Below are 24785 nucleotides of genomic sequence, written 5' to 3'. Positions count from 1 at the left end.
GAACAGAAGACTAATATCCAAAATATGTAAAGAACTCAAGAAATTAGAAACCAACAAATAGGGTCTGGAGAGATGGCTCAGAGGTTAAGAGCACTGGCTGCTCTTCCTAGAGGTCATAACCATCTATAATGAAATCTGGTGCCCTCTTCTGGCATGCAGGTGTACATGCAAACACAACATTGTATACATAATAAATAATAAATTTTAAAACATTCTCTGCTCTAAAAAAAAAAGAAAAAAAAAGAACCCAACAAATCAAATAACCCAAATATAAAATGGGGTACAGAGCTAAACAGATAATTATCAACAGAGAAATCTCTAATGGTGAGAAGCACTTAAAGAAATGTTCAACATCTTTAATATTCAAGGAAATTCAAATCAAAATGAATCTGAGATTACATCTTATAACCATAAGAATGGCTAAGCTAAAAAACTCAAGTGACAGCACATGCTGGTGAGGATGAGAAGCAAGGAGAACTCTTCTCCATTGCTGGTGGGAAAGCAAACCTGTACAACCACTTTGGAAGTCAATATGGTGTTTCCTCTGAAAATTGGGAATAGATCTCCCTCAAGATCCAGCTATACCACTTCTGGGCATATACCCAAAAGATGTTCTACCATATTATAAGGACATTTGCTTAACTATGTTTATAGCAGCTTTATTTGTAATAGCCAGAATGTGGAAACAACCTACATGTCCCTCAACTGAAGAATGCATAGAGGAAATGTGGTACGTTTACACAATGGTTACTACCTAGTTATTAAAAAAACAAAGATATTATGCAACCTTCAGGCAAATGGATGGAACTAGAAAAGATGATCTTGAGTAAGGGAACTCAGACCCAGAAAGACACACATGATATGTACTCACTTATAATTGAATATTGCCATAATGCATGAGATAAACTTGCTATAGCTCACAGACCCAAAGAAGCCAACAAGGGCCAAATGGAGGATGCTTGATTCTCACTCAGAGAGGAAATAAAATGGATGTCTGAAGTAGATAGAAGGAAAGAGCTGTGTGAGAGAGAAGGTGGAGAGGATAACAGAGGAAAGGATCAGGGATCAGGTGAAGAGAGTAGCAGTAGGAGGGTGCTGAGGGGGACTGAGAGAGAGAACAAAAAACAGTGGGGACCATATCTGCATAAGGGGAGGCTTCCAGAAATCTTTTTTGATGAACCAAGCTCAGATCCCTAATATAGGGGGATATGGAGCTTGAGTCATCACCTCTTAGACAGGTGGGACTCCCAGTGGAGAGAGGGACAAACCAACAAACGTATAAAACCTTCAACCCAAAATTTGTCTTGCTACAAGAAGTGTAGAAATGAAGATGGGGCAGCGATTGAGGAAATGGCAAACTAATTACTGGCCCGACTTGAGACCCAGCCCATGGGAGAGAGCCAACTTTGGACAGTATTATAATGATACTCTGCTATGCTTACAGACAGGAACCTACATAATTGTTTTTCTGAAGAGCTTCATCCAGCCTTTCGAAACAGATGAAGAACCCATAGCCAAACAATCGGCCAAGCTCAGGGAGTTTTGTGGAAGAGTGTGAAGAAAGGATTGAGGGAGCTGGAACCCACAAACCCAAAAGAAGGATCTACAGGAAAACCTACAAAGTAAACTAACCTGGGATTACGGAGGCTCACAGAGGCTGAACCACCAACCAAAGAGCTTGCATTAACCAGACCTAGACCCTTCAAAACACATGTAACAGATGTGAGCATGGTCATCACGTGGGTCCCCTAAAAACAGTTATCTCTGACTGTGTTGCTGTGTTGCCTGCTTTGGATTCTGTTAGCCTAGCTCGGCTGTCTTGCCTGGCCTCAGTGGGAGAGGATGTGCTTAGTCATGCCCTGACTTGAGGTGCCAGTGTGGGTTGGTACCCCTTGGGACCTCCCTTTCTCTGAGGAGGCCGGGGTGGGGGTGGGGATTAGGAGGAGGGAAGTATGAGGACAGAACAGGGAGGAAAAGGAAGAGGAGGCTCGGATCAGGCTGTAAAGTGATTAAAGAAATAAACATTTTAAAAGTAGAATTGACTTAATGTGATTTCTGTAAATCCCAAATGTGAATGAATTTAAAATAGCATATTATGATGCTAAAATAATGAGGGAGATGCTTCCAAAAGTGAAGAAAAGAGAATCCAATGGTGATGAAGTGAATGGAGCAGACAAGGATGCCATAAAATGCTAAAGGAATTTCACTCCATAATCAATAATTTGATTCATAAAGAATGAGAGAATTAAGTATGTGTGTTGGCATCTGCCAGGACCCACAGAAATTGCCTACTTCCTTGCAACTCAAAGATCAGTCCAGGGGCCAAAGGCAATTGGAAGCTTATTAGTAATGCAAAATCTCTGGAAATTAAGGAATGCCCAAATGATTAATATATGTGTTATAATTTTCTTATACTGTGTTTAGCACCTGGCATAATCTGGGAAAGTTTGCTCCTAATATAAGCTTAATATAAACAAATATATGAAAGGAGGATGTGGGCTACGAGACCTGATAGAAGGAATGTTTTCTCCTTCTGTCTTTAGAGCCTGTTATATACATCTTTTTCAACACAAGTCTTTCTACTGGAGTCTATGCTTAATGGCTGACATTTTTAAATAAGTAAATCATTTTCAGCTAGATTTTTAAATTTATTTTTATTATTATTTTATTTACTTTGTGTGTATATGTATACAGTGTATATGTATATTTGTATTGCGTATGCATTTGTGGGTGTATATATATGTCTGTGTGTTTGCATGTGAATTTGTGTATATTTGTGCACATGTGTATAGGCCAGATGTTGAGGTTGTTTTTCTTCCTCTATTGCTCTCCACCTTCTTTATAAAACAGGGTTTGTCTTACTGAATCTGGGGCTCACAATTTTGGTTGAACAGGCTTTCCAGAGGGCTACAGGGACTCTCCTGTTTCTGCTCCCCAGCTCTGGGGTTATGGGACCTCACCTCTATGTAGGCACAATGTTATTGTGCACTGTGTAAAGTTTCAAATGCTAATTTAAGTTTCCCCCATGTCTGTTTGCCATTCTGGTTCTGAGAACCTCCTGTCTAAACATTGCTCCCCAATTATTCCCTGATGTGTCAAGGAAAGTAGCTTGACAGGCAATGACTTAGCAGGGAAGAGAATATGGCTGAACCTCCTGACAGTGCAGGGAGGAGAAGAAAGAGAGAGGAAGTGGGGGTTGAGGCAGGAAAAGGCAGCTGATAGCAGGTGGAGCAGAGAAAGCCATAAAATGCAACTGTCTTGGGGATTTTGACAAAGAGGAAGTCAGACTAGTTTAGAGGATTAAAATAGATTAATACTGCTCAGTTCTTGTGCTATGAATCGTGTTAAATAAGTATTATTACTTAGTTAATTACTGCTAGCTGCGTTAAGAGAGAAACTGAAAGACATTTTTAAAACAACCGCTTATACCACGCACTGTCTCACTGGGTGCTAAGTGTCCATACTCATTTCCTTGTGCTTTTGCAACAAGAACTTTACCCACTAGCTATCTCCCCAGTTTCCAGTTGCTCTGTGGATGAGAAGCTCAGCTGAGTAAGGCTTGCGATCTGAGCACGTAGCAAGAGGATCAAAAGCTTAAAGTCATTCTTGGCTGCATGAGTCTCTATGGCAAACAAACAAACAAACAAACAACTGAGAAATTCTTATGTAACATTCATACCTGTGCCTGTACCTTATCTTACAATATTCCTGTGAAGAAAGAGAAATCACCTGAAGTATTTTTAAGAGTCCAAAGAACAACTGGAAGTTCCAATTCAGGACCTATTTTGAGAGCACAGGGAGCTTACCCAGTGATTCTCAGGCTTCCAAAGCACTCAAGTCTACATTTTAACAAAGGATTACCTGTTAATATGTCTAGCTACCTCTGTTTATACCCCTGACTGCCTAAAAACTGACTAACTCAGTTGGTCAATATAAATTCATTCTCCTTTGCTGTTAATGAGAAACTTACTTCACAGTTCATAGTGACAGGAACTAAAGTTTAGCCAAGAATTTGTCACTGAGATCCAGGGATGGCTTACCTGAGTAAAACCTGGTGTGCTTGTTTGATTTCCGGTCTTTGGTCTTATCGGGCAAGCTACATCATTCTCCCTTTCCCCTAAGCATTTATAAAATACATCAAATTCTCAAACTTTCTCAAGGGTATTGGCTCTTAACCCTGGCTACGTATGAGAATCACTTAAAGATTTTCAAATATGCTCCTACTGGGCCTCATGCCCAATTCTTCTGATTTATTTGGTTTAAATGCTGGCAACGGGCAGCCATCAATCTTAAACATTCCACAGAGTATCAAGATTGTGTTCTGGCTATACAACACACAGATGTGACAAAAAAAAAAAAAGATTTTTCTTTCATTAAATGTATTCTGTCAACATGGGTTCTCTACCATCACAGACGACAACACACTCTACTTGAAAGCTCATTTTTGATGTCATGAAATGCATATTTCTCATTCTCCTACCAGATTCTTTCTGTATTTGTGAATGCACACAGTGAAATTATATCTAATTTAAACCAGGAGAATGATTCCCCAGTATGTTCTTACATGTCTTGGCTTGGATTTAATTATCCTTAGTCACTTTCCTCTCTTCAGTGACTTACTGCAGCTTACTCTGGAGCAATGAGGTATATTCCAAGCAGTGAAGCAGGACAGAGCTGGATTCTTTAGCAAAATGCCATATATCACTCATTTAATTTCAAACCAGAACATGGTTAATAGGAAGAAGTATAAAATTTCTATTCAGGTCATTCAGCTGTTATCTCATGTAGTTTATTTGCTACATGATTATTATCTGCATAATTTGAACCAGTGTACCTTGGAACATATTTAAAAGCCAGGTATAATTCATAAAAATATGAATAAAGTAAAGGTATACTAAAAGATGAAAACAATTGGTTCTTATTGTTACATCCATATTTCAGAAATTTTTGCTGGTCTACAAAGAAAGATTTAGCCCCAATATTTTCACATGATCCAGCCTACAGGGATCTTAGAAGTATGGTAGCATTCATTTATTTCTTTATATGTGAGCAAATGGAAGAACTTTACAGAATGAAATTGGCCTTATAGTTAGAGGGAGTTTCAAATTAGAATCCACATGTCCTGGTTTCTAATGAGTATTCATTCCTCCATTTCACAGATCCTCTGGAAGGATTAATCAAATGGTGTACAGGAATCCGACCATTTAGAGTCAAACCATGAAATCAGGGTTTTAAAAGTATGATGGATGTTAAGGGACAAAAGATCACTAATGCACAAGCATTTGAATATCTAGATTGGATATAATAATACTTTTTATTGAAGCTTTTAAATAGCCTGTGCTTTTAATGTTAATAGTTTTTAAACATCTAATAGGTAAGGCAATTAATGTGGAGTATTTGGCACCATAATTTAAATAATCTGAAGCTCTGATGTGCATCTCCTTTTCCCCTTAGCTTCATTGAAAGCAAATGTGTAGTGTTAATTTGTATCTGGTGAGTTTTTCTAATTGCAGATATTGCTTTAGTACAAACACAAGATGAATTGGAGTCAAATTCATGTTATAAAAAAAATCTTTCTGCAGTTGTATCCTGGAGGTTAGTGAGAGGGCAAATGGAAAGAAGGCTGGCAAGTGACCTCTGTTCTCTCATCCTCACTTTCTCAGTGATAAAATGAGATTCATGGCTTCTTCATAGTGTCTGCCATGGGGATTTTCTGAAGAAGTTTATAAAGGCACTGGAAGAGAGAAGACACACAAGAACCTAAGTTCTCAGAAGTTCATTCTGAAAATCAAAGTCAGGCTTTCCAAGGCAATGTTGCTTTCTGTTGGTTAGTTTGTTTGTTTTCACATAAACCCATGTAGTTCATTTTGTGTTGGCCAACTACTCCTGAGCGTGGGGACTTCTCTTGAGTGTGGTTCATATACCCCGTGTCACTCCATTGGAAAAGGCAGATCTTTCTTCTCCAAGCAGCTATCAGTTAAATATGTTCTTGGTTAATGGTTGGACTTTGTGCCCATTTTGCTTTCTCTCTGCTGGGTTTGTCTGGCTTGAACTTGTGTAGGTTGTGGGCCTGCCGTCAAGGTTTCTACGCATTCATATGTGCATCAGTTTTGTTACGTCGGGAAAGCACTGTTTCCTCAGAGCCATCCACCACCTCTGGCTCTTACATTATTTCTGCCTCCTCTGCTCACATCCCCTGGGCGGGAGGGAGGGGTATGATAAAGACATCCCATTTAGGACTGGGTGCTCCAAGGTCTTTCCCTTGACATGTGTGTCTCTGTGTTAATTACCATCTACTGCAATAATCTCTGATAAAGACTAAGCAAGGCACTGATCTATGGGTGTAGCAAATGTCATTAAAAGTCATTTTATTGCTTTTAGCAGATGTTTTAAGTAATTGCTTTTTGAGAATTTTTGTTTAAAAAAAGAGGCATCTCTGTTATCCTAAATACAGAAAGATTAAAAGTTCATTAATGCCAAAAAACAATCACAGGAACTGCTTTGGCTGTCACATTTTATTCCATATTAAATTCTTAAAAATGATTGTCAGGAAGACAATGCAGCCAGTCCTGATGAGACCTGATAGGCTAAGTTCAGATGGAAGAGGAGGAGGACCTCCCCTATCAGTGGACTGGGGAAAAGGCATGGGAGGGGAGGAGAAATGGAGGGTGGGATTTGGAGGGGAGGAGGAAGGGGGCTACAGCTGGGATACAAAGTTAATAAATTATACCAAATAAAAAAATATTAAAAAGAATAGTTGTTACATCATGATGTTCTGTACTTAAATAAGCAAACCTTTATTTCAAATCACCAAGCCTGTCTAAAGAACTTTCCGTTCAACAAATGTTGAAAACTGTGAAATATTCTATGAAGAAATTTAAGGTCAAATTCAAAATTCTGGGCGTGAATAGTGGGGAAACTTCATGGAATGTGTGCCCAATGTAGCTTCCAAGGCAAGCTAAAACTCCAAAAGAAGGCAGAATTCGCATGTGCAGTTAGTGTTAAAACAAGGCATTCTCCAGTGAAAGTGAAAAGACAGTAAAATGTTGGTGAGATTACTAGGTGAGGAGTTCACCTTTATCACCTCTGCAAATTCCATTTCAGATTTCATATCTTGCCTCAGTGTTTATGAGGGATATGTTTAACTAGTTAATACATGTACCTGCCAGCCAGAACGTAAATGCTGATTTTCTTAATGTGCATTATTTCATATTTTATACTGCTTCAGGTTTATTTTTTTAAAAAAAAATAGAAGAATACATTATTTTATGACATTCATTCAACAGAAATACAACTGATATTGAGGATCAGAATCAATATAAATGCAAGAATTCTGAGAAGCTCTTAGCCATATGCTATGTAATACCAAGAGTTCACTCAATTTTGGTTTTAAAAGTCAGCTCTTGTTTCCATCAACCGTCAAATATTGATGTCAGGATGGAAAAGATTGCTATGAAGGCTAAAATACCTTCCTTCTTTGGGGGGCAGTTTGAAACCCAGAGGACAGTGGCCCCAAGCTGAGGAGGTGCCCCCTGGAGTAGGAAGAGAATATATGTGCTACCTAAACATATGCCAGCACCAAGTTCTTGGAAGTGTGGGTGTGTTACAAGTCAAATGTGCTTCATTCCTTTTTGGAATGGAGGTTAACTGTTCATCTAAGGAAGCTGGGCATCTGTTAGCTTTAAAAATAGTAAACCTCTTCCATCATGTTGCTTCGTATTTGATTAAACAAAATTAGGCACAACAGTTTCTAAATTAATTTAATCCCAAAGGATTTGCATTGAGAATGAATTCCAGCTGAGATTAGGGTGGCAGAAATACAAGAAGAAACACACTGTATGAATTCATCCTCAGTAAAGTCATTTGATGGCAGACACATAAAGGGTTAATTGTCTTATGGAGTAGTATCTGGAAGAATCTATGAAGCAAACTCAGCTAGCAGGAAGTTCCTCTTCTCTAGGAATGCTACTGTATCATTCTCCCATGGTATAGTGAACTCCCTAGTATAGTAAATTCCATGGTATAGAATATTCATGATCAAAAGGTGTTTTCTAACCCTCCCTGACAGGCAGAGGGGGCAAATAAGAGGTATAAACAAATTTTTTGTTAGTCAGACTATAGAAAATTTCAATTGTTGATCATAGAGCCATTCCCGCATAAAGAGAACCTTTTCATATCAGAATTGTACCCATGTTGAGCTACCTCTAAATTTTCAAGACATAAATATCTAAAACATAGTAGAAAGGGAAAAATATGTAACTAAGAAACAGTTCACAAAGCATGGACTTTCTTAGAAATTTATGTTTATAATTAAATTATCAAGATCCAATCCAGATGAGGTTTCACTACAGGTTTTATCTACCTCCTAAGTGATTCTAAGATAGCTCTTGTTACTCCTATGGCAGTAGATCACAGGTGCTTCCTTGGACCATGCTGGGAAAACGGAGTGAATTCCTTTCATTATTCTGAAGTTCTTATCTGTTAAACAGACCTATTTAAAGTGTTATACATAAATAAAAATGACTTTTAAGAAGCCTAACTTATTATCAGTTGGGGGCAATAAGCCAAAGTGACTGTAAAAAACTGAAGGGAAAAAAACTCCATTGGAAATGTATGAACATTTGTTGTTAGAATTCTGGAATACCTTTTCATCTTCTGCTCTGCAGGACCTAATGTCACAACATGTCAGGAGCTTTGGCAAAAAGAACTTGCTTCCAGCCACATTGAGGATGATTATATGATTGTACAAATCTTCGGAAAAATAAGTAAAATGGATCTTTCATCACCTGTCTAAAAAAAAAACCTGTATTATATGTCTATATGAGTGAGTATATACCTTGTGTGTCTTTCTGCTTCTGGGATGCCTCACTCAGGATGATCCTTTCCAGTTCCCACCATTTATTTGCAAATTTCATGATTTCCTTGTTTTTCATTGCTGAGTAAATATTCCATTGTGTAGATGTACCACAATTTCTGTATCCATTCTTCAGTAAAGGGGCATCTGGGTTGTTTCAAGCTTCTGGGTATTTCAAATAAAGCTGCTCCAAACATGGTTGAGCAAATGTCCTCATTGTGTACTTGAGCCTTTTTGGATATATGCCTAGGAGTGGTATGGCTGCATCTTGAGGAAGCATTATTCCTAGTTGTCTGAGAATGCGCCAGATTGTTTTACAGAGTGGTTGTACAAGTTTACATACCCACCAGCAGTGGAGGAGGGTATATACTCACTCATATAGACATATAATATAGGATAAAACTACTAAAATCTGTACATCTAATGAAACAAATCCAGAAGGAGGGACTCTGACTAATATGCTCAATCTGCATCCCGAAAGGCAAAGAGGATGGACATCAGAAGAAGAAAACAGGAAACAAGCTATGAATCCGCCACAGAGGGCCTCTGAAAGGCTCTGCCCTGCAGACTATTGAAGCAGATACTGAGACTTATGGCCAACTGTTGGGCAGAATGCATGGAACCTTATGAAAGAAGTAGGAAATAGTAAGATCTGGAGAGGACAGGAACTCCACAAGGAGAGCAACAGAACCAGAAAATTTGAACACAGGGGTCTTCCCAGAGACTCATACTCCAACCAAGTACCATGCATGGAGATAACCTAGAATCCCTGCACAGATGTAGCCCATGGCAGTTCAGTGTCCAAGTGGATTCCATAGTAATGGGAACAGGGACTGCCTCTGACATAATCTGATTTTCCTGCTCTTTGATCACCTTCCCCTGAGGGGGAAGCAGCCTTACCAGGCCACAGAAGATGACAATGCAGCCACTTCTGATGAGATTTGATAGACTAAGATCAGAAGGAAGGAGAGGGGGACCTCCCCTATCAGTGGACTTGGAGAAGGGCATGGGTGAAGAAGAGGGCGGGAAGGTGGGATTAGGAGGGGAGGAGGGAGGGGTTTATTGTGGGGGATACAAAGTGAATAAAGTGAAATTAATAAAAGTTTAAAAAAAACAATAACAAATGATTTTGTATATTATATCCCAGTGTATTCTTCTCACTTTTAGTGTTTTCTTTTATAGTCTTTTCACAATTTGCTACATTGGAATAAATCTTAGATACACAATAACCGAGGCGAGGTGGATCAGAAGTTTAGGGGTCTTGCTGCCAAGACTGAGGAGCTGGAACCCACGAGGTGGGAGGAGAATCCCTGCTCCCTGGTACACAAACATACTGTGGCATACATACATGTGTATGCATGCACACAAAGTAAATAAACATCAAAAAAGAACTTGGACATCAGAAATTAGTTCATAAAAGAAATTCTGAGATTGGTATGAAACAATGCATTGCATTGCCTGCAGCTTTCCAGGAAGGACCTGGCTGAACACAGCACATTTATATAAATGTTCAGTGCTTGCTTAGTTTCTTGATTTTAAGAGATGTTTGTGCTAATTAAGTTATTAAACAGTTTGTGAATTCTTTCTTCCAACTACCAGTCTTTCTCTCAAATAGGTGTAAAATTATTTGCATGTAAATTGCTAAGAAATATTTTACATGAATTTTACCTTCATATTTAACTGCAAGTACTTTGTGATCAATTTCTTCTTTGCCCATTTGAAAACTTCAATTATCATGATTTTCATTTCATAGCTGAAGTTCTAGCACTTTCATTCATAGCACACAGTGCTTTAAAACAGCACCTGTGGCTCAGCTGTACTTCCTTAACACATGGCAGACACTAAATCATTATGTCCAAGTTGCTATTCTGAATGCAAAGCAGTTACTTACCTTTTTAACATTCATCTTTCCTCTGACAGGGTGCTTGGCCAGACCAAAGTTCTCTCTCTGAATTTGTCCTTTTGTTTATCTGTTTATTTATTACCTTATTTAATACTAAAGATTTTGTACAAATTTGTTTCTTTTTCTAGTGATTAATGTAATGAACTGAAAAAAAAAACCTCAGAATTAGTTCCTCACTTGTTTCTAATAAAGTTTTCAAAAATAAACAGGGGAGAAACACATACATTTTGGTACATATTTCAATGTTAGTAGGATTTAATTCTTGTCTGTTTTTTCATGACTTCATAGAAAGAATGTATTATACAGATTTGCAAATGTATTATACAGATTTGCAAAAGGCAAAAATGGTTTGCCTTTCCATGGTTAATTTGTAACATTTGTGTGCTCCCGTTTTAGGGGACATCCTACACCCACTCATTTTGCTAAAGACACTTCTGGGAATAAAGGTGGACTAACCTTGAACTATTTTGCATTCTCTTTCCAATAAACCACATACAAATTATCACAAATAAGAACAACATACACCACTTTTAATTGAGTTATTAAAAAAAACTGGAAAAGTACAGGAAAAAATAAAAATGAAAGGTAAAGAGGACCTATAATGTTTAAATTTTACTATCAATTCTTTCATTGAAAACAATGCATTTAATAATTTCTTATGAACGAAATTATTTTTTTATTTCAAAAGGCTTACTGCACCAATTTTTTTTTTATATTTTTGAAGGAAATATGTACAATAGCCGCCATGAGTACCTTCATTTTTCTTTTCTATTTAATCATTTAAATGAAATTCCCTCCAGTTGAAATCACTTGTCCTTATCTTTGGGGTATACCATAAAAAGCTAAAATGATACGCTCAGGATGCGAGGCTAAGCACTGCACTCAGGGTCAGCCGCTTTCGACCCAGAGAAGAGCATGTCTGATTGCATGCGGGTTGATGCCCCAGGTCCCGCCTCTGAGAAAAAGGTATCGCATGGGTCTGATGCTCTTTGGGTGGATGACACCTAAATGAACATCAGTACAAAGTCCCAATTTATTTCTAATATCAGAGATCAGACCTCTACTCTTGCCTGATGCGTCTAAAACAAAAAGGGGGAACTGTAGAGAGCTGCGGAATGCTGTGCCTTAAAGATGGAGCTGGTTTCCGCCTTCCACCTTCCCGATGGTGAGTGCTCTCTGTCACGAACAATTCCACATTTGGCTAAGGCCGAGGATCTGGCTTGCTTCCATGTATGTGGACCTATCTGCATTGCCCACGTGGCACGCCTGGGTTGGCTACCCAGAGGCTATTTAAGCTGTGGGCTGGCTTTACCCAGGGTCAGATGATTGTTCAAGGTTCCTGAATAAACTGCATTAAAAAAAAAAAAGAAGTTACTCCTGAAAAATAAATAAATAAATAAATACTTACAATGTAGTGATTTTATAAGGATCATTAATATATCATTTCCTAAACTCAGCATATTTTGAAATCTGTAAGTCTTTGACTTCTTCTGGTACTTTATACATGAGTGTGTATACAAATGTGGTACCCTGCTATGCCGTCAACATTTTAAACAGAAGATTTTGTTCCTTTCATTGCCACGTCTGCATCATCCTGGTGAAGATGAGTCAGCAGCCTGGAGCAATGCACTCTGGAGTCATTGGGTATGTGCTCACTGACTTAACTTTCAGATAAGGGGAAAATCTGTTTTCCAAGTGTGTGTGTGTGTGTGTGTGTGTGTACATGTGTGCACACATGTGCAGGTGCATGCATGTGTGCCCTTTTTAATGCACCATGATATTACTCTCCTCATATTTTTCACATCAATCTAGTTATTCATCTCTAGTATTGTTCTCAAAGAGTCTGGGATTGTTTTCTAGAAGTTTATTTTTGCAATCTCTAAGATTTTTTCAACACAGAAAGAAAAATGTCTTTAGTCCTGCTTTGCTTAACAAGTAAACAATCATTTTGATTTTTTTCATAGGAACAAGTGCATTGTTCTTTGTGCAAAACTTCATCAGATAAGCAGAGCTTTCCTTTTTAGAGATGAAATACTGCATTAGCAATAAAACAATACAACTTTAGTCTGAGATGCATTTCATAACTTCATTTTCAATTGTATTATGGTAATACCTCAGAGCAGATGTTGCTGCTCAGGAGCTGTTTACTATGAACTGCTGGAGGAAATACCGAGGAGGGTTTCAAAACAAGCAACAACATGACAGGGATGAGGAGATGCATCCATCCTGGCTACTTTAAATGATGGCCTCCTTGGGAACAGCCATTTGGTTTATCTGTTGGAAGATCTTCTTATTCTTCCTTTAAATCCAACTATGATTCATTGTAACCCCACAGGAGTTGTATGTGATTTTTATTCTTTGAAAAACTGTGGGGATGATGACATCAGGGTCTGAGCATCTCACAAATAATTACACACATTTGGCAAAAACAATTTTCACTTACTTTAGTGTTAAGAAGGAAAGATAGCTTAGGGCACATGTAATGACCTTCCCATCTGTTGGCTCTTTTATACTATATAATTGGATAAAAAGATTTAGACTCTTGAACTCTGTGACTAATATCCTATTATATAGGTCCTAAGCCTGTACTTGTTTCTTAAACAAAGTGTCAAGCTTTCTTAGTTAAGTCCACACTGGTGTGAAATCAATGCATAGATAGCCTGATGATTTTATTCATAAAGACTGTACATGTGTTCATGTTTTGAAATATTTTTACTAAGACTTTACAAATGTCACTTATATTTATTTATATAATGGTAACTAGAGATAAAGTCTTACCTTATTTGTGTGTGTGTGTGTGTGTGTGTTTTGCCAAAGAATAGCCACATGGTAAGGCAACATAATAATCGAGGAAAGGAAAAAATTAGAAATTTTATGTTCTTGTTCTGTCATGTTGAAATATTACTTCCAAGAAAACAACAATTTAGGGAGAAAAAACAGGAAACTATAATTAGACAAACACCAAAAAAGAAAAAAAAATAAAACAAGCAAGCAGTGTCAATATTTACAAAGTGGAGAACGGATTATAGTAAGAAGCAATAGATTTTTTTTTATGGTGTCATGACAAGGTACCCATAGATGGTGACACAAAACAATTGTTATGTCGTACAGATACTTCACAAATGCTACCTTTATTATAAAATCAAGGTTAATATAGAGGCATTTTAATCCAGCAACATGGCTCTTCTGCCAAGGGATCTTATCCAAGGACTTTCTAGTTCTATATGAGCTAGCTGAAATGCAGACATGCTCTGTATTACAGTATGATTTGGCTGGAATACAGACATGCCTTTAGTACACATGTTTAATTCCAAAGAGTGAAGGTAAGTTTAGCTTTTAGAAGGAAGAAGAAGTATTGAAAATGATGTGCACTTGAGAAACAGACGAAGTAAAGAATCTGAGAAATATTTCACAAAATATGTCAGAGATAAGATATGCCCAACTCTCATGAGAAAAGGATATGAAAGATAGTCTAATTAAGAGCAACACAGGGAGAGAAAGATTTTTTTAAAGCAAGAATTGATTACCAGGACAATTTTTACAAAGAGAGGTTGCACAGAGAACAAGCTAGACACAGGTGAAGACAGGATGATCCAGTGAAAGTGAAGGAGTTGGACTATTAAAACATATTTCAAGAATTAGGTTGAGACTAGGCAGAGCAATTCAACCAGAAGCCAAAAGAATCAGCCACCTTAGAGAGGAGTTTAGGTGAGAACAGCAGAGTGGAAACAGCCAGTGAGAGTACAGAGATAGTTGGAAAGGAAGGCTTGAGAACAGCTCTCATCTCATCCACCCATTTGAGAAAATCAAAATAACTCTTACAGTTTAATTTTGAAATTAATGTAGCTAATAAGTATCATCTGCCATCTGATAAATACTGACCCAAAACCACAGCACTCTTTCTTTCACTTCCCTGTCAAAAATGTTGAATTCAGTCCATATAAAATAAGTCATAATCATCAAAAATGCTAAGCACTTCTATAAGTGTTTCTCCAACATTCAATATTCCTGTTGAGAATTCTACGTTTAGCTCTGTACCCCATTTTTAATTGGATTATTTGATTTGTTAGTATCTAATTTCTTGAGTTCTTTATATATTCTGGATATTATCCCTCTGTTAGAAGTAGTGTTAGTGAAGATCTTTTACCAGTTTGTAGGCTGTCATTCTGTTCTGTTGACCGTGTCTTTTACTTTACAGAAACTTTTCAGTTCCATGAGGTCACATTTCTTTTTATTTATTTATTTTTATTAATTACATTTTATTCACTTAGTATCCCAGCTGTAGCCTCCTCTCTCAATCCCTCCTAATCCCACTCTACCTCCTTAAACTCCCCCCATGCCCTTCCCCAAGTCCACTCCTACCCTAGCCTATCACTTCTCATCAGGACTGGCTGCATTCGTCTTTCTCTGTGGCCTGGCAAGACTGTGCCCTCATCAGGGGGAGGTGATCAAAGAACCAGCCACTGAGTTCAAGTCAGAGACAGTTCCTGTGCCTCCTAATTATGGAAAACCACTTGGACACTGAGCTGCCATGGGCTATATCTGTGCAGGGATTCTAGGTTATCTCCATGCATGGTCCTTGGTTGGAGTATCAGTTTCAGAAAAGACCCCTGGGCCCAGATTTCTTGGTTCTGTTGCTCTCCTTGGGGAGCTCCTGTCCCCTCCAGGTCTTTCTACCTCCCCCTTCTTTCATTAGATTCCCTGCACTCTGCCCAAAGTTTGGCTATGAGCCTCAGCATCTGCTTTGATACATTGCTGGGTAGATTCTTTCAGAGGCCCTCTGTGGTAGGCTCCTATCCTGTTTCCTGTTTTCTCCCTCTTCTGATGTCCATCCTGTTTGCCTTTCTGAGTGAGGATTGATCATCTTACCCAGGGTCCTCTTTCTTGCTTAGCTTCTTTAGGTGTACACATTTAGTGTATCTGGTTTTATGTTGAGGTCTTTGAATCATGTGGACTTTTAGGTTCATGCAGAATGATAAATATGGATCTATTTGCATTTCTCTGCATGTAGAAATCTAGTTAGACCAGCACCATTTGTTGAAAATGCTAGTTTTTTTCCATTGTATGGTCTTGGCTTGTTGGTCAAAAACAAGTGTCTGTAGTGTGTGGATTTATTTCTGGGTCTTTAATTTTATTTCATTGATCTACCAATCTGTTTCTATGCTAGCAACATGCAGGGGTTTTTATTATAAATATTACTGTTTCTCTGTAGTACAGCTTGAAATCAGGGATGGAGATACCTGTAGACACTTAAAGAAATACCCAACCATCCTTAATCATCAAGGAAATGCAAATCAAAAGGACTCTGAGATTCCATCTTACGACCATCAGAATGGCTATGATCAAAAACTTGAGGATGTGGAGAAAGAAAAACACTACTCCATTGCTGGTGGGAGTACAAACTTATACAACCACTCTGGAAATAAATCTGGTGCTTTCTCAGAAAATTGGGAATGGTGCTACCACAAGACTCAGTACCCAAAAGATGTTCCACCATAGAAGGACATTTGCTCACCTATGTTCTAGCAGCTTTCTTTGTAATAGCCAGAATCTAGAAACAAACTAGATAGAAGTTCCTCAACCAAAGAATGGACAAAGAAATTATGATATTTTTACACAATGGACTACTACCCAACTATTAAAAACAAGAAAATCATGACATTTCAAGCAAATGGATGGAACTGGAAAAGATCATCCTGAGTGAGGTATCCCAGAACCAGAAAGACACACATGGCATATATTCAATTAAAATGGGCATTAGCCATATAATACAGGATAAACCTACTAAAATCCACAGACCTAAAGAAGCTAAATAAAAAGGAGGATCCTAGGGATGATGCTTAATTCTTATTCAGAAGGGCAAATGGAATAGACACCAGAAGCTGTTGAAGAGAGGAAACAGCACAACTTGACAGGAGTCTACCATACATGTCCTCTGAAATCTCTACCTAGTGGGGGACTGAAGCAGATGCTGAGACTCATAACCAAACTTTGGGCAGATTGCAGGGATTTTTGTGGAAAACTGATGTGATAGAAGTGCCCAGAGGGGTCAGCAGCTCCAAAAGGGGACCAACAAATCCAACAAATCTTGGCCCAGGTGGGTCTGTAGAGATGGATGTACCAATCAACGACCATGTATGGAGAGAACCTGGATGCCCTGCTCAGATGTAGCCTATGGGCAACTCAGTCTCCATGTGGTTCCCTAGTAAGGGGGGGAGGGGCTGTCTCTGACATGGACTCGGTTTTCTGCTCTTTAATCACTTCCCCCTGGTGGGGTGGCCTTACCAGCCACAGAAGAAGAGGATCAGGCAGTCCTGATGAGACTTGATAGACTAGAGTGAGATGGTAGGGAGGGAGGGTTCCCCTTCCAATGGACTAGGGGAGGGGAAAGGGGAAAGAGGGAGATAATTGAGATATAAAGTGAATAATTTATTAAAAAATAATTAAAAATAAACTTAAAATGCATAGCACATAAAAGAAAGAATAGCAAATTTTTGGATTTAAAAAAAAATTAAATGATGGCAATAAATGCAATATTCCACACAGCCCTTGTTATGTTGGTTTGTTTTTGACAACTTAAATACAAACTAGCCACTAATAAAGAGAGACTCTCAATTGAGGAATGGCCTGCATCATATTCATTTGTGGGCATGTTTGTGAGACATTTTTTTTTCTTGACTAAACATTGATTTTGGAGGGACCATTTGGCTGAGAGCAGTGTCACCACTGGGCAGATGATTACGGATGTAGAAGAAAGCAAGATTTACACATGTGTACATAGCTACAAGTAATTAATGACCACTGAAAGAAGACTTAGTCTTCCTCAATGATGAACACCGTAATTGCTTATCCAATGCTAGGACTAAGTTGTTATTCCTTACAAAATATATAAATGAGCAATACTAAATGGACCTAGAAGACTGCATTTATGTTTATTCATTTATATGTAAATTTGTATTTAAAGGAAAAGAGGCTTGAATTTCAGAAGAAGTTTGGGGAAATGTGAACACAGGAAGAAAAAGACAGGAAATAAAGAGCAAAAATGATCTGATTATAGTACATACATATAAAATTAAAAAAATTATTCTAAATAAGGTATGGAAAGAAAGCCAATAATTCATATTTCTATGTGGTCTTCATTTGGGTTTCTGCTTCAATGTTCCTTTTTTGAGCGCCTTCCCTTGGTTCCCTTGATGATAGACTTGAACTGTAAAATGTAATAAACACTTTATTTCCCTAGTTGCTTTTTGTCATGGTGCTTTATTGCAGTAAAAAGAATAAATAAAAGCAGCATGTGTTCAGAGAAAATTATGTATTAGGTCTACAAGTAATTTCCTTTCAAATGATTCTGAAAATTTGTATGTATGTACATGAATATAGAGAAAATGAAAATGTAATAGACCAAAATATTAACATATTGAAATGTTGGAAGTTTAAAAGTATTTAATCTAGGGATATTTAAAGATATTTAAGAAATCCAGTATTTTTTTTTACTAGGTTCAAGTTATTTTAAAACTATACAAACTATTCACTATTCAAGTTTTATTTCTTATACTCTTTGGTGTACCTGAACTCTAATTACTATTGTCTTTGTAACTGGCAACCCAATAATCAACACCTTGTCAACAACCTATGTGTGAGCTGAAGTCACAGGGCACCTCAGCACACTAACACAGGTAAAAGAAAAAGTCAGGGAGAACTAAAACCAGTATCTCTTAACCTGGCTCAGAGGGTGCTGGATATAAATGAGTGCTGATTTCCACAAACTTTTGGAGGCTTACATCTCTGGTGTCATGATGGGAAACTGCTGGGACTGTAGTCTTGCAAACCCCCTACAATATTTGCTTTACTTTGAGGATTCTCACCGTTTTATTTCCATAAGAAATAAGAAGTCAGGGACAAGGCAAGGCTGCCCACTCTCTCCATATCTCTTCAACATAGTTCTGGAAGTCCTTGCTAGAGCAATAAGACAACTAAAGGAGACCAAGGGGATACAAATCGGAAAGGAAGAAGTCAAAGTATCACTATTTGCAGATGATATGATAGTGTACCTGAGTGACCAAAAACTCAACCAGGGAACTCATAGAGCTGATAAACACCTTCAGCAAAGTGGCAAGATACAAAATTAACTCAAAAAAATCAGTAGCCCTCCTGTATACAAAAGACAAAAGGGCTGAGAAAGAAATTAGGGAAACAACACCCTTCACAATAGCCACAAATGACATAAAGTACCTTGGTGTAACCCTAACCAAGCAAGTCAAAGACTTGTATGAAAAAAATTTCAAGTCTCTGAAGAAAGAATTAGAAGAAGATATCAGAAAATGGAAAGATCTCCCATGCTCATGGCTTGGCAGGATTAACATAGTAAAAATGGCTATCTTAACAAAAGCAATCTACAGATTCAATGCAATTCCCATCAAATTACCAACAGAATTCTTTACAGACCTTGAAAGAAAAATTCTCAACATCATATGGAATAACAAGAAACCCAGAATTCCTAAAACAATCCTCTACAATAAAAGATCTTCTGGAGGTATCTCCATCCCTGATCTCAAGCTGTACTACAGAGCAACAGTAAAAAAAATCAAAACAAAACAAAACAAAGAAACAAAAAATACTTCATGGTACTGGCATAGAAACAGACTGGTGGATCAATGGAACGGAATAGAAGACCCAGAAATAAACCCACATACTGATGGACACTTGGTCTTTGACAAAGATGCCAAAACCATACAATGGAAAAAAGATAGCATCTTCAACAAATGGTGCTGGTCTAACTGGATGTCTACACGTAGAAAAATGTAAATAGATCCATTCTTATTATCCTGCACAAAACTAAAGTCCAAGTGGATCAAAGACCTCAACATAAAACCAGACACATTAAATCGGTTAGAAGAAAAAGTGAGGAAGGCCCTAGAACTCATTGGTACAGGAGACAACTTCCTGAACAGAACACCAACAGCACAGGCTCTAAGAGCAACAATCAATAAATGGGACCTCATGAAACTGAAAAGCTTCTGTAAAGCAAAGGACACTGTCCTCAAAACAAAACAACTGCCTACAGATTGGGAAAGAATCTTCACCAAACCTCTATCTGATATAGGGCTGATATTTAGTATATATAAAGAACTAAAGAATTTGGAAAGCAACAAATCAAGTAATCTAATTAAAAAATGGGGAACAGAGCTAAACAGAGAATTCTCAATAGAGGAATATCACATAGCAGAGAAACAAAGAAATGCTCAACCTCACTAGCCATTAGGGAAATGCAAATCAAAACAACCTAAGATTTCACCTTACACCCATGAGAATGGCCAAGATCAAAAACTCAAGTGACAACACATGCTGGAGAGGTTGTGGAGAAAGGGGAACCCTCCTCCACTGCTGGTGGGAATGTAAACTGTTACAACCACTTTGGAAATCAATCTGGCCCTTTCTCAGACAACAAGGAATAGTGCTTCCTCAAGATCCAGCTTTACCACTCCTAGACATATATCCAAAAGAGGCTCAAGTACACAATGAGGACTTTTGCTCAACCATGTTTGTAGCAGCTTTATTTGTAATAGCCAGAAGCTGGAAACAACCCAGATGCCCCTCAACTGAAAAATGGAGGCAGAAATTGTGGTACATCTACAAAATGGTATACTACTCAGCAATGAAAAACAAGGAAATCATGAAATTTGCAGGTAAATGGTGGGACCTGGAAAGGATCATCCTGAGTTAGCTATCCCAGAAGCAGAAAGACACACACAGTATATACTCATTCATATAGACATATAATATAGGATAAACCTACTAAAATCTGTGCACCTAAAGAAACTAATCAAGAGGTAGGACTCTGACTAAAATGTTCAATCCCCACTCCAAAAGGCAAAGAGTATGGACACCCGAAGGAGAAAACAGGAAACAAGTTAGGAGCCTCCCACAGAAGGCCTCTGAAATGCCCTGTAGACTATCAAAGCAGATGTTGAGACCTATGGCCAAACTTTGGTCAGAATGCAGGGAATCTTATGAAAGAAGTGGGAAATAATAGTAAGAGCTGGAGAGGAGAGGTCCACAAGGAGAGCAACAGAACCAAAAAATTTGAGCACAGGGGTCTTTCCTGAGACTCATACTCCAACCAAGTACCATGCATGGAGATAACCTAGAACCCCTGCACAGATGTAGCCCATGGCAGTTCAGTGTCCAAGTGGGTTACATAGTAATGGGAACAGGGACTGCTTCTGACATGAACTGAGTGGCCTGCTCTTTGATCACCTCCCCCTGAGCGGGGAGCAGCCTTACCAGGCCACAGAGGAAGACAATGTAGCCACTCTTAATGAGAGCTAACAGACTAGTATCAGAAGGAAGAAAAAGAAACCCTCCCCTACCAGTGGACCTTTGGAGGGGAGTGTGTGGAGAAGGGGGAGGAAAGGAGGGATTGGGAGGGGATTTGGAGAGGAGGAGGAAGGGAACTAGAGGGGTGATACAAAGTAAACAAAGTATAATTAAAAATAAAAAAAAAGAAATAAGAAGTAGAAAAAGGTTCCACCATGTCTAACAGTTGTAAAAGAAAAGTAATAATTTCATTGTGAAATATGGCTAGAGTATCTTCCTTTAAAAAATAAGAGTATGTTTTCTTGAAGAAAGAGAGAGAGAGATTATCAGAGATTTATTCCACCAGAGGGAAGAAGAAACTTCCACTACATTCTAGGGTATGTTTGCTGTTGAGTTTGGTTTGTTTTGTTTTTCTATTTTTATTTTTAAAATTAATTACAGTTTATTCACTTTGTATCCCAGCTGTAGCCTCCTCCTCCTCTCCCAAACTCTCCTTCCCTTTCTTATCTTCTCGCATGCCCCTCTCCAAGTCTACTGATAGGGACTTGTTCTTCTTCCCTCTGACCTTAGCCTATCAGTTTTCATCTGGACTGCCTGCATTGTCTTCCTGGTAAGGCAGCTCCCCCATCAGGAAGAGGTCATCAAAGAGCCAGCAACTGAGTTCAAGTCAGAGACATTCCCTGTTCCCCTTACTAGAGTACCCACTTAGACACTGAGCTGCCATGGGCTACATCTGTGCAGGGGTTCTAGGTTATCTCCATGCGTGGTCCTTGGTTGGAGTATCAGTGTCAGGAAAGACCCCTGGGCCCAGATTTCTTGGTTTTTTTGCTCTCCTAGTGGACGTCCTGCTCCCTCCAGGTCTTTCTATCTCCCTCTTCTTTTTGAGATTCCCTGCATTCTTCTGCCCAAAGTTTGGCTATGAGACTCAGCATCTGCTTTGATAAACTGCTGAGTAGAGTCTTTCTAAGACCCTGTGTGGTAGGCTCCTGTCCTGTGTCCTGTTTTCTCCCTCTTCTGATGTCTATCCCGTTTGCTTTTCTGAATGAAGATTGATCATCTTACCCATGGTACTCATTCTGCCTTAGTTTCTTTAAGTATATAAATTTGAGTATGTTGATCCTATATTTTATGTCTAAAAACCATTTATAAGTGAGGATATACCATGTGTGTCTTCCTGCTTCTGGGATACCTCACTCAGGATGATCTTTTCTGGGGTCCCACCTTTTGCCAGCAAATTTCATGATTTTCTTGTTTTTAATTGCTGAATAGTATTCCATTGTGTAAATGTACCTCAATATCTGTATCCAGTCCTCAGTTGAGAGGCATCTGGTTTGTTTCCAGGTTCCGGCTATTATGAATAATGCTGCTACGAACATGGTTGAACAAATGTCCCTGTTGTGTACTTGAGCATATTTTGGATATATGCCTAGGAGTAGTATAGCTAGATCTTGAGGTAATTGTCTGAGATAGCACCAGATTGATTTCCAACGTGGTTGTACAAGTTTACATTCCCACCAGCAATGGAAGAGGGTTCCCCTTTCTCCACATCCTCTTCAGCTTGTATTGTCACTTGAATTTTTGATCTTAGCCATTCTGATGGGTGTAAGGTGAAATCTCAGAGTCTTTTTTATTTGCATTTCCCTGATAACAAAAAGCCTACATACACATGGAAAACAAACAACTCTTTACTCAAAGACAGCTTGGTTAGGGAAGAAATAAGAAAAAGAAATTAGGGACTTCCTAAAATTCAATGAAAGTGAAGGCACAACTTACCCAAAATTATGGGATACAATGAAAGCAGTGCTAAGAGGAAATTTTGTTCATAGTACTAAGTGCCTCCAGAAAGAGGTTGGAGACATCTCATACAAGCAATATAAAGGCACACCAAAAGCCCTAGAGGGAAAAAAGGGATCAGACATACCAAGAGGAATAGATGGCTAGAAATAATCAAACCCAGAGTTGAAATCAATGAATTAGAAACAAAGAAAACAATTCAAAGAATCAATGAGAGCAAAAGCTGGTTCTTTGAGAAAATCAACAAGATAGACAAACCTTTAACAAAACTAACTAAAAAATAGAGAGAAACTATCCAATTCAGCAAAATCAGAAATGAATGGGGGACATAACAACAGACACTCAGGAAATCCAACAATCATTAGGTCTTACTAAGAAAATCTATATGCCACAAAATTTGAACATCTAAATTAATTTTTTTATCTTTTTTATTTTTAAATAATTTTATACATTCACTTGTATCCCAGCTGTAGCCCTCTCCCTCTTTCCCTCCCTCATCTCCCTCCCAATCCTCCCCTCCCTCCCTCATCTCCTCCCTGTCCCCTTCTGAATCCACTGAGAAGGGGTGTCCTCCTCTCCTTCTGTCTGGCCCTAGCTTATCAGGTATCTTCAGGATAGTTGCAATGTCCTTATCTGTGGCCTAATAAGCCTGCTCCTCCCTCAGTGGGGAGGAAAATCTCATGAGTTCATGTCAGAAACAATTCCTGTACTCCTTATTAGGGAACCCACTTGGATACTGAGCTACCATGGGCTATGTCTGAGCAGGGGTTGTAGATTTTATCCATGCATGGTCCTTGGTTGGATAAACAGTCTCATAGAAGACCCCTGTGCTCAGATATATTTGGACCTTGTGGGGCTCCCTGTCCCCTATAAGTTATACTAATTCCTCCTTCCTTCATATGATGCTCTACACTCTGCCGAAGTTTTGGTTATGGGTCTCAGCATCTGCTTTGATACACTGCTAGGTAGAGTCTTTCAGGTGCCTTCTGTGCCTTCAGGTGCCTGCTGTCCTGTTACTTGTTTTCTCCTATTTCCAATGTCCATCCACTTTGTCTTTCTAGATGAGAATTGATCATCTTACCACTGGACCTCTTTCTTGTTTATCTTCACTAGGTGTACATATTTTAGCATGTTTATCTTATCTATATAAAGTCTATATAAGTGAGGATATACCATGTGTGTCTTTCTGTTTTTAGAATACCTCACTCAGGATGATTTTTTCTAGATCTCACCATTTGCCTGCAAAATTCATGATTTCCTTGTTTTTAATTGCTGAGTAGTATTCCATTGTATAAAAGTACCACAATTTCTGTATCCATTCCTCCATTGAGGGACATCTGGGTTGTTTCCAGGTTCTGGCTATAACGAATAAACCTGCTACAAACATGGTTGAGCAAATGACCTTGTTGTGTACTTGAACATCTTTTGGATATATGCCTAGGAGTTGTATAGCTGGATCTGGTAGCACTATTCCTAATTGTCTGAGAAAGCGCCAGATTGATTTCCAAAGTAGTTGTACCAGTTTACATTCCCACCAGCAATGGAGGAGGGTTCAGCTTTCTCCACAGCCTCTCCAGCATGAGAGAGTTTTTTATCTTAACCATTCTCATGGGTGTAAGGTGGAATCTCAGGGTCATTTTTATTTGCATCTTTCTGATGGCTAAGGATGTTGAACATCTCCTTATGTGTTTCTCTGCCATTCTATATTCCTCTAGAGAGAATTATCTGTTTAGCTCCATACCCCATTTTTTAATTGGGTTACTTGAATTATTGCCTTTTAACTTCTTTAGTTCTTTATATATTCCAGATATCAGCCCTCTGTCAGATGTTGGGTTGGTGAAGATCCTTTTCCAATCTGTAGGCTGCCGTTTTGTTCTAACGACAGTGTCTTTTGCTTTACAGAAGCTTTTCAGTTTC

The sequence above is a fragment of the Meriones unguiculatus genome, chromosome 1, assembly GCF_030254825.1.
Source record: "Meriones unguiculatus strain TT.TT164.6M chromosome 1, Bangor_MerUng_6.1, whole genome shotgun sequence".
Classification (NCBI taxonomy): domain Eukaryota; kingdom Metazoa; phylum Chordata; class Mammalia; order Rodentia; family Muridae; genus Meriones; species Meriones unguiculatus.
The sequence above is the reverse complement of the archived record's forward strand: the minus strand, read 5'-3'. Positions refer to the sequence as shown.